The following is a 13,715-nucleotide window of genomic DNA, read 5'->3' as shown; positions in this document are numbered from 1 at the left end:
TTTACAAATTTACTACTTGTTCTGGACTGGACTTTGTCCCCTGTCCCCAATTCATAAATTGAAACCCTAATTCCCATTGTGCCTATATGTCTTAATCTAGAACTGGTGTGTAGACATTCCCTGAAGAGCTGAGACAGGTGTGTAGCCTGAGAGAGACATATGACAGGATTGATTGGAGGAAAGATTTGAAGGTTCAAATCTTGTTTTGAACACTGTGACCCAGGACAGTGAATTTCTTCTGCTTCATGGAAGGAATCCAAAGCAGCTCTTCACAGCCTGCATGCCAGGACCATGGGATAATATCAAGAGGGCACGAAACATTAAGGTTGACATGGTGAAGTATGTCATCAAAAATTAGAAGCAGAACTTCCATAAAATATTCAAGAAAGCCTCTGAGTTAATGGTGCTGGCCTTGGGCATCAGTGTGAAGGAAGTTGACCCTACCAGGCAGTGCTATATCTCTGTCAGCAAATTACATCAAGCCTGAGATAGGAGGCTGAGGGATTAGAACAAGCCCAAGATGGGCTTCCTCACAATAATCCTCTGTCTGATCTTCATGAAGGGCAACTGTGTCACTGAGGAAGAGATCTGGGTTGCCCTTAATGTGGTGGGCATACATGCTGGAAAGAAGCATGTCATTCATGGGGAGCCCAAGGAGCTCATCACTCAAGATATGGTGTAGGAGAGATACCTGGATTACAGCCAGGTGCCCGACAACAATCTTCCATGCTACGAGTTCCTGTGGAGGCCAAGAGCCCATGCCGACACCAGCAAAATGGAAATCTTGGAGTTCTTAGGCAAGCTTCATGAGACTGACCCCAGTGCCTTCCCAACCCTTCCCACTCTGGTATGAAGAGGCTTTGAGAGATGAGAACGAGAGGGCCTGAGCCAGATTTGCAACTGTGAATCATATTGGCACCCTGGCCAGTGTGCTTTCCAGGGTCAAATTCAAGAGCTTCTCCCACATGTATTGAAATCTGAAGCATTTTCCTTACTTTTTGATGAAGTAGCGGGGGCTTAGGCGGTGCAGGACAGAACATAGTGCATACCGTATCTGTGCTCCTGTTCTATATTAACTACTTGTGGCTTTACCTTATTGTTGAACATTTTCAAGTGCTTTTCTTTAAAGAAAATTTAATTAGCTTTGGATTCTAGTGTATGAATGGTATTGGTCACACATTTAATGTTGTTTATGAAGCTTAAGAGTAAGAGTTTTGCTATTTTACCAAGGAAATGTGCTAACCTTACATCTTATTTAGTGACCTGAAATAACATGGCATTAGAAATGTCATTTCCTTAGAAATGTGAAAGAAACTAGCAGTAAAAGAGTTGGAATCAAAAAATAAAGAAAAAAAGTAAAAGATATTCAATTATTTTCCCCTTATTCCTTGTACCCTGCTGTTTATAAAATAACAGTTGTATGACTGCACTTGCTTTGTTCATCAAAGTATATAAGAGAAATTAAATCATAATGAATTGTTTACTGCCTTTTTTTATTCCTCAAACTTTAGTTGAGCATTTGCTCCTTGGTAGGCTCTTTGGTGGTAGGGCGGGTAATAAGAAAAAGAAGATGGAGTCACTGATTCTAGAATGATCAAGGCGCGAAGCAGCTACCATAAAGGAAGATGCTGAAGTACTCTCTAAGACTAAAATACAAGTGAGAAGTGCTATGCGGAGGGGAGATGTGTTCCTGATGAGAGTAGTCAAGTGTAAATGTCCCAGGGGAAGACAATTTGGGGCCTTGGGAAGCTTCACATCCTTGAATGGAAGATAATTTTATTTATTTGTTTATTGTTTGTTTGCTTATTTTTAATTCCAGTGGCTCTTACCTCATGGGAGGGTGTGAAGGTGGTGAGCATGAGCCAGACCCTTGGATGTCGAGTCTCATTTTTGAGGTGCTAAGCCTCCAAATAACTGCATTTAGGAGTTACTTTGGGATCATGGATAAACCACACAGAAATCTCCACCTGGGGCAAGGTGAAAGTCACCCTGTGCTTTTGTCCCAGTGCAGGAAGACACAGTGCACAGAATAGGTATTGTGGCTCTATCACCTCCAGTGAATTTCCCATCAATAAAAGTATTCCTTCCTCGAGGTGGTATGCCAAGAAGCCACTGTGCTGGCCCTCTTTGACCTGGGCTGGGAGAAATAGAGTGTGGTCCATAAAAAGGACATTTTAACTAGGTTATCTTGAGTAAAATATAGCAAACCCTTAGAGAGAATGTGATTTTACTAAGGGTTAAATTAATGAAAACAAGGGTAATTTGGACCATAAGGAGCTGGGAGGGAGGAAAGGAGCTGCTTTTTGACACACATTTTAAGAGCTTGATGTTACATATGGGTGAGGAGGATTCCCCACCATGCACATTAAATACTGTTCTTTAAGAGTTTGATTTGCTAAGGTACTTGTTCTTACTAAGCAAAATTTCTGACTGACTTGCTATTCAGTGTCTTACAGCACTGCATATTCTCAGACATCTCCTGGACCAACACAACAACAAAACGTAACAAAACAAAAAACTCCCAAATCTCAGCAGGACAGTTGGTCTTATCTGGGATCAAAAAAACCATAGCAATCATTGCCATTCTTTACAATCTCAGTGTAAAGAATTACTTTACACCAGTTACTGTATCAGATGCTTTTTATACGTGACACGCATTCCAGCAGTCCGAGGAGCAAGGACAAATGAAGCCCACTTCCTTGATACGGAATGAAAGGATCAGAGTTTGATAAGGTGCCGAAACACACAGCTAGTGAGTGACAGAGCTCAAGTCTCAGTTCCTCTTGAACCCACACTGCTCCACTCCTCTCAACCTTGTGTCTAATCATCCATTTCTCTTCTATTTCATGATGTTTTTCAGGCAATAAGAAGAAAAAGACTGACGAAAGTACTAAGAGCAAGTCTAAAGAAGGAAGATGATGGTGAGAATCAAACACAACTTGGAGATTGCCTTGGGGCTTCATTTGCCTAGGGTCCTCCTTCCCTTCTTCCACCCCAGGGTTTCTTGAGAGCTGGCTCTACCCTGGGCCCTGCACAACTGTCCAATCCCAGCCCTTTCCTGCATTATAGCATCCTTCCCCTGGGTCTTCTCAGTGTGCCTTCTATCCAGACTGGAACCTGTCCTGCCAGCCAGCTCTTCTCTGCATCCTCTTCTGCAGGCTGCGCCCTGCTCCCCATGGAACACAGTTGATATCCCCTGTCCTTCCCGACTTCGAGTATCCCAGCTTCCTGCAGATTCCATCCTTCACTGTGGACCCTACTGAGAGCAGCAGCCCCTTCCACACAATTATTCACTCCAGACAATGAAGTTTAGAGACTGTTAGATTCAGGGAGTACTGGGGCTGCCAAAGAGTGTAACTATTGAAGGAACAGGGAGTGCTGCAAAGAGTGTAACTATTGAAGGAACAGTAAGTGTTGATATGGCTCCTGTGAGGCTGGGAACAAAGAAGGTCAGAGACCCTTATCAGAAGTTTAGGTTTGAAATTCGCCACTAAGCTAAAACCGGCCCCTGTTGCTATGCCGGCCCCTGTTGTTATGCTGCATGTGACTTCCCTAGCCAATAGCTAAACTGCCACATCTCCTTCTGTACTATGCTTGCTCACTTAGGATATACTGATATAAGGGCCTGGCTGTAAGCTCCAGGTACCGCTTCCATTTGCAGCTCCTTGTGGGAACGGTGTCTCCGGACATCCTGGGAGTTCACCCCTACGCAGGTTAAACTGGCCAATAAAGTAACATCTTAACTCCTGAAAGTCTCCGACGTTTGTTCTCATACCCGGTGGATGCTACAGAGACCTCTTCATGTCCTCTGGTTAAATCCAGAACATTTTCAGGGTGTTTTCAAATCTGTTGATGACTAGTCTGATTTGGCACAGAATCTACTGGTTCTTGGAATAGAACCCTGAAATTACAGAGGAGGTTTTAGAAACTACCCTGATATTTGCAGTAGAATTTTTTTTTCTGAAGCTGGAAATGGGGAGAGACAGTCAGACAGACTCCCGCATGCGCCCGACCGGGATCCACCCGGCACGCCCACCGGGGCGATGCTCTGCCCACCAGGGGGCAATGCTCTGCCCCTCCGGGGCATCACTCTGTTGCAATCAGAGCCACTCTAGCGCCTGGGGCAGAGGCCAAGGAGCCATCCCCAGCGCCTGGGCCATCTTTGCTCCAATGGAGCCTCAGCTGCAGGAGGGGAAGAGAGAGACAGAGAGGAAAGCGAGGGGGAGAGGTGGAGAAGCAGATGGGCGCTTCTCCTGTATGCCCTGGCCGGGAATCAAACTGACGCTCTACCATTGAGCCAACCGGCCAGGGCTGCAGTAGAATTTTAATGGACTGAATTGTTTGTTATTTGAAATTGGCCACTCAGTACATATATCAATAAATGAATTTACCTTATTGGCAAAATCACAGCCTCCTCCATAAAAAGCAGATGAGAAAAGATCATGGAAACTACTCTGTAAAACAACATCTACATACACAGAATTTCTAAAACCCAGCAGTCCTTCCAGGCACTACACAATGGCTCCTTGGCACACATGCTATCTTTGATAAGAAAAGTAAAATTCAACATTCTTCCACTGTCACTTGTCTCTCTGTTTTCCCCAAGAGAAATTTTGGTTTTAGGTCATAGTGCAAAGTCTTATTGCCCCAAACTTCTAAAAGTAAAGATAAATCACAGTTATCTTTCCATACTATATTTTTCCAAAATTCACCCTTCTCAGAATTAACCACAATTAAAATTTTGTGGTTTAATTTTTTTTATTTTTCAATTACACTTGACATTCAATATTATTTTATATTAGTTTCAGGTGTACAGCACAGTGGTTAGACATTTATATAATTTACAGGATTCCCCTCAAGAATCTAGTAGCCACCTGGCGCCATACATAATTATTACAATATTATTGGCAATATTCTCTATGCTGTACTTTATTTACACCCCTGCGACTATTTTGTAACTAAAAAAAATTGTGTTATTTTAAAATTTATTCTAGATTTTCACTTACATAAATGTTTTATAAAAATACCTTGTGAGTTTTTAACATACATGCATAATAGTGTATATCGTGTTCTGTCTCTTCCCTTCTCACTAAAATGAATGCAGGATCTTCCTATGAAAGCACATATGGATCCATCTCACTTGTTTAACTACTTTCTAGAATCCTAAAATGTATATGTGCCCTCATCATTAATTTAACCATTTTCCTCCTGATGCATACATATGGAGATTCTTTACTATTTGTTACTGTGATTAATAGGACTGAAATCAACATCATTGACATGAATTTTTGGGAAGATATGTATGTTTTCTTATAGGAAAGATAGCAAAGGGCTCATTGGATTAAAGTAGTAAGACTGTGATGACTCTAAACTTTTATAAATATTGCTGAAATTATGTTCTAATAAAGCTGTACTGATTCATATTCTCATATAGTAATGTCTGTAAATAATTTACACTCTCACAGGCATTTCATTTTATCAGTCTTTTAAATTTTGGTCAACTTTTTGGGTGAAAATGTATTGTCTCAGTTATTTTAATTTCCCTCCTTTCTAAGTAGATTGAGCAGAAAATTAACTTAATCTCTCATCCAGAGAAAGCAGGATTTCTTCAGTGATGCCTTGACTACCAAAATTCCTCTGGGCATGCTTTAGCATTCTGAAATGTCAATAACATTTTTTTTTTTTACTTTGAGAAAGAAGGATTTGATCAGAATGACTAGGTACCAGGGAATGGATTCACACAGAGCACCAGCAGCTAGTGAGGAATATCAGGAGGACTCAGGAAGAGAGCAAGAGAGCAATGAGCAGAAGTAATAGATGAGAGGGGCCATGAAGTCCAGAGAGCACAGGCCTCTGAAGGTCAGGATTCCATGACACAACCTTTATCTAACTGCTATACAGTGGTTGTAAATATTTTAGATGTGGGACATTTTATTTCAATTTAAGCCTTTCTCAGAAATCCAACCCATGATTTGAAGGCAGGTAGGTCTGGATGAAGAGAGGACTGTAAGCCCATTGTCCTGCCTACTCAACACCTGTTCATCCCTCTCAGGGCAGTGGGCTCTGAAACCAACACAACTCTGGGGTTCCCTAAGCATTACTAGGAAAGGTGGGAGTTGGAAAATCCTTCTATTACCCTTTCAGGTCTTGCTTTTAAGCTTTGGTTGTTGGGATCAAAGCAGTACTTAGTGTTTGGCTAAATTTGCCTCACTATGGAGGAAAACACTTCTGAGTATTGTTCCTGATGGTCCATGGATTCTGTGATTTTCCACTCTGGTAGGAACAGGAACTATTGCCAGTCTTGTGTGAGCTCTGGAGTTTATGTGGCTCTCATCTCCCTGGTACTTTGTCTTGTGAACTTTGTCCACCATGGCTTTCCCAAATTCCAAGCTCCATCTCTACAACTCAGGGAAATGGTAAGCTCCCGTTTGCAGGAAGGTCTAGAAATTCTCTTAAGGCAGCAAGCTGGGGCAATCACAGGGTTCACTTCTTGTTTCCCAAATCTCCGGGATCATTATTCCTCATTATCTGATGTAGTGTCTTACAAACCAATGTTTCATATATATTTCACCTCTATTGTTTTTGTTGTCATTATAATTTCTTGCAGGAGAGTAAATAAAGCCCTTGCTGCTAATTTTTACTAGAAGCAAAACTTGCCTCTTAAAATTTTGTATAAGTGGATCCATACAGTTTGTTTCCTTTGTGTCTGACTTCTTTCACTTAGCATAATGTTTTTGAGTTTCATCCATGTTGCATCATGTAAAAGAAGTTTCATCTTTATTTATTGAGCAATACTTCTTTATTGAGTAGTATTCCATGGTATAAGAATTCCAATTTCTTTACACATTCATGAGATGGTCCTTTGGATTGTTTCCAATTTTTATCTATTATGAATAGATGTGATATCAATATCCATATACAAGCCGTTTTGCAGACATATGTTTTCATTAGAAAAATTTTTAGAAGTAGAATTTCTGAGTCTTAATGTAGGTGTATATTTAATTTTATGAGAGACTGCTAGAACATTCCAGAGTGGTTGCAACATTTTACACTCAAACAAACAATGTATATGCATTTTGGGTTGCTTCACATTCTCACTAACATTTTGTGACATCAATCTTTTTATTTGCAGCCACTCTAGTGGATAAATGGTCTTGTTTTACTGTGATTTTAATTTGAATGCATCTGATGGGCTTAAATAGTTTTTAAAGAGCTTATTGGCCATTTATTTGTCTTTCTTCATGAAATGCCCTTATAGATTTTTGCCCATTTATGTTAGTTTTTCTTTCTTTTTACTGTTGAGCTGTTGAACTTGTTTACATATTCTGGATATAAATCCTTTGTCAAACATATGAATTGTTTATGTCTTATATAAGTTGCTGGCTTGCTTATTAATTTTCATTATATTTTTTGTTCAGTAGATTTTAAAAATTTTGTTTTACATTTTTTTCTTTTATTGTTAGTATTTTCTCACTTTTGTGTAAGAATTCTTTGACTACTTCAACCTCATGAAGGTATTCTCCTATGTTGTCTATTAGAAACTTTAAGTTTAGCTACAAGTTTTAGGTCTATGATCCAACACAAATTAATTTTTTTTTTATATTAAGTCAGGTAGTGGTCAAGGTTTATGGTCATCTAGTTCCAACTCATTTGTTGAAAAGATTTTCATGTCTTCATTAAATTTATTTACTACTTTGGTTGAAAATGAATTGATCATATAATTATGATTCTCTTTCTGGATTATTTATTCTGTTTCACTAATGTACTTGCCTGTCTTTAGGACATTCACTGACTTTATTACTGTATCTTAATCATAAATATTGAAGCTAACCTGACCAGGCAGTGGTGCAGTGGATAGAGCATCAGACTGGGATGTGGAGGACCCAGGTTCGAGACCCCAAGGTCACCAGCTTGTGCATGAGCTCATCTGGTTTGAGCAAAGCTCGCCAGTTTGAGCCCAAGGTTGCTGGCTTGAGCAAGAGGTCACTCCATCTGCTGTAGCCCCCTGGTCAAGACATATATGAGAGAGCAATCAGTGAACAACTAAGGTGCCACAATGAAGAATTGATGCTTCTTATCTCTCTCCCTGTCTGTCCGTCCTTATCTGTCCCTCTCTCTGACTCTCTCTGTCTCTGTCACAAAAAAACCCCCCACAACATTGAAGCCAAATGGTATACATACATTTACTTTGTTTTCCTTTTTCAAGATTCACTAGCTAACACATTTCCTTTTACTTTCAATATAAATTTTAGATTCTGATTGTTGATTTCTGTAAGAAAAATCATCTGTAATCTTAATAAGGGTTATTCTGAATCTCTGGAATGATTTTGTTTCTTCTTCTTGTAGTTTCAATTTCCCTGTTGAAATATTAAGTTGTTCCTTCTGTATGTTTGTGTTTCCCTTTAAATCCTCGGATACATTTATAATAGGTGTTTTAAAGTCTTTGTCTTGGCCTGGCCTGTGGTTCAGTGGACAAGACATCTGCCCAGCATATGGACATCCTGGGTTCGCTTCCCAGTCTGGGCACCCAGGAGAAGCAATCATCTGCTTCTCCCATCTTCCCTCTCCCACTTCCTCCCTCTGCTATTTTTCTTCTTTTTCTCTTCTTCTTCTTCTCCTGCAGGCAGTGGCTCGGTTGATTCATCGACCCCTATCAGAGTGCATGTAGGAGTCTGCCTCACTAACTCCCTTCCTCCCACTTAAAAAAGTCCTTGTCTGCTATTTTCACGATCGCTGATTTTTCTCCTGATTACAAGTTATATTTCCCCTTATATGGGTTATATTTTCTTGCTTCCTAACATACCTAGTTTTTTTAATGGTATTTTAGGCATCATGGATGCTAAATTGTGAATGTTTAGGTTTTATTTTTCTTAATAAAAGTTTAGACAAGAGTTAATTCATTTACTTGTCATATTGTTCCTTTTGAAGCCTATTTTCAAGCTTTGTTAGGATGGTCTATTTTAGCCGATATTCTTGAACTGCATTCAAACTATTCCTTACACTTGTCTGAGACTTCACTGAATAACTTTGGGTGTTCAAAGAGAACTTTCCTTTCAGGTTCTTCCATACTTACAAATGTCCTAGCCACGTTTGTTATCCAATAGTTTTTCAGCTCACTGCTCTCAGTACTGTTTTTTTAAATTCCCCTGGTAATTGTTCTTTGCCTAACCTCATGGAATCGTACCTTTCATGTGAATAGCTTAATATTCAGTAAAAGACCCAAGAAAACCCTTCAGCAGGTTTCTAGAGCATTAACTCAACCCAGTTTTCTTCTCTTTAACAACTTGCTTTGCAAATTTCAGCAGAGTTTGGGAATACCTAAATTCTGATCATTGTGTCCTCAGTTCAGTGGGTCCACTGTGCTCTCTTTTGGCTTATTGTCACTGAACTACAGTATAGACATTGCCTCCAAACAGAAATACAGAGTGATTTGGGCAGCATACCTCCTTTGTTTTCCTGCTTCTAGGAATCATAATCTTGTTCTGCCTATTTGTCCCACTGTCACTTTATATATTCCATGTATTTTAAAAGTTGTTTATAATAACCAGAAGTGCAAGTACTCCTGAATTTTTTTATAATAGCAATTTTTTTCCAACATTTTATTTCAAATTACTTTTAGATTTATAGAAAAGTTGCAAATATGAGACAGTTTCAATATATTCCTCACCTGATCTATTCCAATGTTATCTTTGATAACTATTGCCAGAACCACAAAATTAGCATTGCCTTAGTGATATTAACCAAATTAACTACCTCATGCAAACTTCACCATTTTCCCACTATCATTTTCATTTATTTATTTATTTATTTATTTATTGGAATTTTTCCAAAGTTAAAAGCAGGGAAGCAGTCAGACAGACTCCCACATGCGCCCAACTGGGATCCATCCAGCATGCCCACCAGGAGGCGATGCTCTGCCCATCTGGGGCGTTGCTCCATTTCAACTAGAGCCATTCTAGTGCCTGAGGCAGAGACCATGGAGCCATCCTCAGTGCCTGGGCCAACTTTGCTCCAATGGAGCCTTGGCTGCAGGAGGGGAAGTGAGAGATAGAGAAGAAGGAGAGGGGGAGGGGTGGAGAAGCAGATGGGTGTTTCCCCTGTGTGCCCTGGCCGGGAATTGAACCCAGAACTTCCACATGCCAGACCAATGCTCTACCCCTGAGCCACTATCATTTTAAAGACCCAAATCAGTATCCCACATTACATTTCATTGTTATTTCTTCATGGACTCCTACAATCTACAACAGTTCCTCAGTCTTTCCTTGTTTTTCATGATATTGACATCCCCCAAAAATACTGACCAGTTATTTTGCCAAATGTCCATTGATTTGGTCCTACCTGATGACTTCTCATTATCAGACTGAGTTCATACTTTCTTGCATGGAGACCATAGAAATGATGCTATATCTTTCTCAGTACACCATATCTCAGGTGTACTGATTTCAATATATTCCATTACTGGTGACATAGCCCTTGACATTACTGGTATTCTCTTCTGGGAGTTTCCACTGTAAAATTACTATGATTTCTCTTATACCTTGGAGAGGGAGATAAACTTGATACTGTGTAAATGTGTTCTTTCCTCACACTGATTCTAGCACTCATTAATAGATCAAATATGTAATAATCAACATTGTGGTAGTTGCATAATAGTGGTTTAAATTTGCCTTCTTTACATAGTTATTAATTGTGATTCCACTGCAAGAAGGAGCTGTAATGTTTCTTCTATTTATGTGTTTAATCAAGTACTTATTTATATAATTATGGACTCATGGGTGTTTTTTTTATTCTTCTGGTTACAATCTATTATTAGCATTATTTTGTTGTTCAAAATTTTGGTCATTAGGAGCTTCTCTTTCTACTGTATTCTTTCAACAATGTGTCCCTTTCCATGCCTTTTGAGAACTCTTTTTTCTGGTCCCACAAGATAGTCAAAGCTCGACTTCACTTTTCCTATTATGATCCTGGAAGAACCACTTCTCCAAGGATTCTGGTTCCTTTTATTGAAAAGGAACCCCCCACCTCCCTCCCCCCACCCCTGGTAACCACCACACTCTTGTCCATGTCTCTTAGTCTCGTTTTTATGTTCCACCAATGTATGGAATCATGTAGTTCTTGTTTTTCTCTGATTTACTTATTTCACTTCGTATAATGTTATCAAGATCCCACCATTTTGCTGTAAATGATCTGATGTCATCATTTCTTATGGCTGAGTAGTATTCCATAGTGTATATGTTTCTTGAAGTAGGCATCAAGATTTTGTCAATAGGTATGTTAATTTCAACTAGAATAACATTGTTTCTAGGCCCTCTCAACATAATCCTGCAAAATATTTGTATATTAACCCAGGTATACATTCAGGCAGTCCCTGGGTTATGAATGATATAAGTTTTGTAGGTTTGTTCTTAAGTTGAATTTGAATGTAAGTTGGAACAGGTACATTTACCTATTAAATACATCTTAGACAGATGTTTGTCTTAACATAGTGTTATAAATATTTAAACATTTTCAAATATGACATTAAACAGTTTTGGATGATGCAGAACATGATAGACTTGTTGGAGAGAATGGGACTGGTGTTAGAGAGTCAGGATTTGAGTCAGCCCTTGAAATCAGTTTCTTTTTTCTTTTTTGTTTTTAATAAATTTTTATTAATGTTAATGGGATGACATTAATAAATCAGGGTACATATATTCAAAGAAAACATGTCTAGGTTTTCTTGTCATTAAATTATGATGCATACCCCTCGCCCAGAGTCAGATTGTCCTCCGTCACCCTCTATCTAGTTCTCTGTGCCCCTCCCCCTCCCCTTAACTCTCTCCCTCCCTCCCTCCTGCATCCTCCCTCCCCCCACCCCTGGTAACCACCACACTCTTGTCCATGTCTCTTAGTCTCGTTTTTATGTTCCACCAATGTATGGAATCATGTAGTTCTTGTTTTTCTCTGATTTACTTATTTCACTTCGTATAATGTTATCAAGATCCCACCATTTTGCTGTAAATGATCTGATGTCATCATTTCTTATGGCTGAGTAGTATTCCATAGTGTATATGTTTCTTGAAGTAGGCATCAAGAAAGGTTTGTACAGAGCTTTTTGGTGTTTTTTTTTTTTTTTTTTTTCTTTTTCTTCTTCTCATGATAAACCACCTTGAAGCATGTAGCATCTCAGGTCTTCAGTAACTGTATGGTCAACTTTGATGAACTTTTCTGTATCAGGATCTCATTCTTCCAACTTTCCCATTCCTGCTTCAATGAGATGAAACGCATCAGCTAACTCTTTTAAATAAAACCTTTTAGGTTCTGGAATTTCTAGGTTCCTGTTTTTCCCTAAATGCCATCATCTGCTGCTCAAGTTTCCTAAGGTATTCATTGGTTAGTTCTTTGCCATGGGAACCGAATAACTCTGTGATATTATTTTCATTGATTTCCAACTGCAGTTGATTACCAGTAGCCCTTATGGTGCTCTGTTAGTAAGTACAAGTTGCGTGTAAGTTGAGTATTTGTAATTTGGGAACTTACTGTACATACCTATTTTTATATTTGTGAGTATACAATGAGTTTATTCTGATATCACAGATTCTAATTCAACACTTCAATAATCATTTTATTCTTCCCATTTGTTTTATTTGGAATTTCTTTCTCCGACAATAGAACTCTTAGTTTTATTATTTACAACTTATTTATTCAATTCTTGTACATACATAAATTAGTTTCAGAATGTCTTATGAATACTTTTATGAGAAAAACATTTACTGGCTACATAATAGAACTTGTGCAGAGTTTTTAAAATATTTTTAAATAGTAAAATCATTTTCTAATTTGTTTTTATTTACTGATTTTAGAAAGAGAAGAAGGGGGAGAGAGAGAGAGAAAGAAATATTAATGTTTCTATATGTGCCTTGACCAGGGATCAAACCTGCAACCTTTGAATATCAGGACAATGCTCTAGCCAACCAAGATATCTGGTCAGAGTCACAGCTCTTTCATCTTTATTCTTTCATACCCATTTAAGTTACTGGTTTTTTTTAAAGTTATTTAGGATAGTTCTTTTCTCCTTACCTATAGTGTGGTTATGCTATTGATTTTTATTACAGATAATTTAATTTGTTAATGTTTGTATCTCATATTTTGTTCCATATCCTTATTGTTTTAACTGTTCATTTATTTATTGCTTTATATAAGATAATCAGAAGAAAAATGAAAACAAAGGAAAAACTAAAATTATTTTATTTTATATTTTTAGTATATTTCTTCCCCTGTGAACCTTTCTACATTAACTTAATTTTTAGAGCAGTACATATTAACAGTAGTAGATAGACAGCTTTGCAAGTATTGTCTAATGATATATATTATGTGACAGAGACAGAGAGAGTTAGAGAGAGGGACAGATAGGGACAGACAGACAGGAAGGGAGAGAGATGAAAAGCATCAATTCTTTGTTGTGGCACCTTAGTTGTTCATTGATTGCTTTCTCACATGTGTCTTAACTGGGAGGCTACCGCAGACTGAGTCGTCCCTTGCTCAAGCCAGTGACCTTGAGCTCAAGCTGATGAATCTTGGTCATACGAGATGAGCCCATGCTCAAGCTGGCAACTTTGGGGTTTTGAACCTGAGTCCGCCGCATCCCAGTTCAACGCGCTATCAACTGCACCACCGCTTGGTCATATATTTTAAATTTTCTATTGAGCCTGACCTGTTGTGGCACAGTGGATTAA

At 38.7% G+C, this 13,715-nt stretch overlaps 1 pseudogene; it reads left to right on the top strand.

The window, feature by feature from the left end:
- The first annotated feature begins 280 nt into the window (after positions 1-280).
- LOC136386232 (melanoma-associated antigen B18-like) lies at positions 281-3,306 on the top strand (annotated as a pseudogene).
- Positions 3,307-13,715: the final 10,409 nt, after the last annotated feature.

This window comes from Saccopteryx leptura, chromosome X (assembly GCF_036850995.1).
Source record: "Saccopteryx leptura isolate mSacLep1 chromosome X, mSacLep1_pri_phased_curated, whole genome shotgun sequence".
NCBI classification, from domain to species: Eukaryota; Metazoa; Chordata; class Mammalia; order Chiroptera; family Emballonuridae; genus Saccopteryx; species Saccopteryx leptura.
Note: the sequence above shows the minus strand (reverse complement) of the source record. Positions and strands in the feature narration are given on the sequence as shown.